The sequence below is a fragment of the Geotrypetes seraphini genome, chromosome 16 (assembly GCF_902459505.1).
Source record: "Geotrypetes seraphini chromosome 16, aGeoSer1.1, whole genome shotgun sequence".
In the NCBI taxonomy this organism is placed as follows: domain Eukaryota; kingdom Metazoa; phylum Chordata; class Amphibia; order Gymnophiona; family Dermophiidae; genus Geotrypetes; species Geotrypetes seraphini.
Genome location: NC_047099.1, coordinates 14,428,766 through 14,430,846, shown reverse-complemented (window position 1 = coordinate 14,430,846; position 2,081 = coordinate 14,428,766). Strand labels below are relative to the sequence as shown.

At 43.2% G+C, this 2,081-nt stretch overlaps 1 pseudogene; it reads right to left on the bottom strand.

Annotated features, from left to right (window-relative positions):
* LOC117349704 lies at positions 1–910 on the bottom strand (annotated as a pseudogene).
* Positions 911–2,081: the final 1,171 nt, after the last annotated feature.

Below are 2,081 nucleotides of genomic sequence, written 5' to 3'. Positions count from 1 at the left end.
CTATTGCATCATCTTCTTCAATGCTTTCAGGACCTCCTTGTTCCTTAAAGTGTAGATTACTGGATTCAATAATGGCGTCACAACCGTGTAGAACACAGCTATTACCTTATCTATATTAAATGGATGATTCCCTGGTGGCCTAATGTACATGTATAATATAGATTTTAAAAAATGCTCGCTACAGTGAGGTGGGAGGCACAAGTAGAAAAGGCCTTACGACGCCCAGATGATGATGGGATTCTTAATATGGTTTGTATAATGAAAGCATAAGAGATGAAGGTAAAGGAGAAGGTAATGAATCCCAACAAGGCAAAATAAAAAGTAATGATCACTTCTATTGAATAGTCCCTCGTGCAAGAAGAGGCCCTGGATCACACAGGAAATGATTAATCTCATTTGGACCACAGAACGGCAACTTTGATATTAATATTATAGGAAACAAAGACCATAGGAATGCACCGATCCAACACGAAGCAACAAAGAAACAGCATTTGTTAGGACTCATTAAAATATTGTAGCGGAGAGGATGGCAGATGGTTAGATATCGATCATAACCCATTATGGTGAGAAGAAAACACTCATTTGCACCACAGCTGAAGAAGAAATAAAATTGTGTAAAGCAACCTTTGAAAGAAATAGAGTTAATTGTAGACAGCAAGCCAGAAAGCATTTTGGGGACAGTGCTGGTTGTGTACCAGATTTCGTCAAATGACAAACTGCCTAGGAAAATATACATAGGTTTGTGGAGTGAAGTGTTGGACCAAACCAACACAATGATGGTTATATTTCCAATCAACGTAAGAGTGTAGAACAATAAGAATAATGTGAATAGAGCAGCCCGTGAAACCACATTGATGGCAAGTCCATGAAGAATAAATTCTTTCACAGTTGTTTGGTTTCCTTTCTGCATCCTTACGATGTTTAATCTGAAAGACATATGAAAAGATAAATCATAGGAAACAGAAGTTAATCTGATAAGGGGTTCTTTTACTAAACTGGACTAAGAAATTGGATTAGTGTGTCTTTTCCCATGAGCTAAACCCATTTCTAACACAACCTTCAGAAAGAGGCCTTTCTCAGTTTGGCAGATTCCACATTCCGCATGTACCCCTAAATTCTATATATTACTCCATGGTCCACCTTCTATAAATGGCATCTAAAACATAGGCACTGAGGAATGTGGTGCATAGCGCAAGTCAATCATGAGTTAGATGTCATTTATAGAATCACACCTAAGGGCTCATGCAGTAATCTTGCTTTCAGCACTTAGGACATGATTCTATAAACAACAGGTGAAAATCAACTGCTAGGTGCCACTTATAGAATACTGCCTAAGTTAGGCATCGCTAGGTGTCCTAGAGGTAAGCGCTGATAGGAATTCTATGAGCGTCAGAGCAGTGTCAGAGCATTTAGTGCTATGGACCATGGTAGAAATCTCTACCGTGGCTTAGTTAAAGGGAGGGTTGGTTTGTTTTTTGTAACCCACTTAGTTATAAACAGAATATAAGCTTTTTAAATAAATAATAAAAGTATTCCTTTGTATGTGGTAAGAGAAGGATGAATGGTGAATTAGCACCCCCCTTCTTTTACTAAACCAAGTTAGAGGTTTCTACTGCGGTCCGGAGCGCTAAGGCCCGGATTCTGTCCAGGACACCCATCCTGGGCGTCCTATACAGAATTGGGCCAATACCCACCCAAAGTAAACCCGATTCTGTAACTGACGCTCATGTTGCAGACGCCGGTTACAGAATCGGGTATGTTTAGTTGCGGCCGCTATACTTAATCGCAGCAAGGGGTCTCCCTGCTGCGATTAGTATAGCGGCCGCGGCCACCAGTCTCCCCTCCTCAACCACCCCCCCTCCCCGACGATCGTGGCAGGACGGTGCCCAACTTCTCTTGCCGACAGAACCCTCCCCTCCCGAAGACCGCCTGCAGGAGGGTACGCAACCCCTCCTGCCAGACCCCCCAAAGAAAATGCCCCAACCCCCCTCCCAGGGACCCCCCAACAGCCCCCCCCCATAGATCGCCGGCAGGAGGGTATCCAACCCTTTCTAATGGACCCTCCCCCAATGAAACCACAC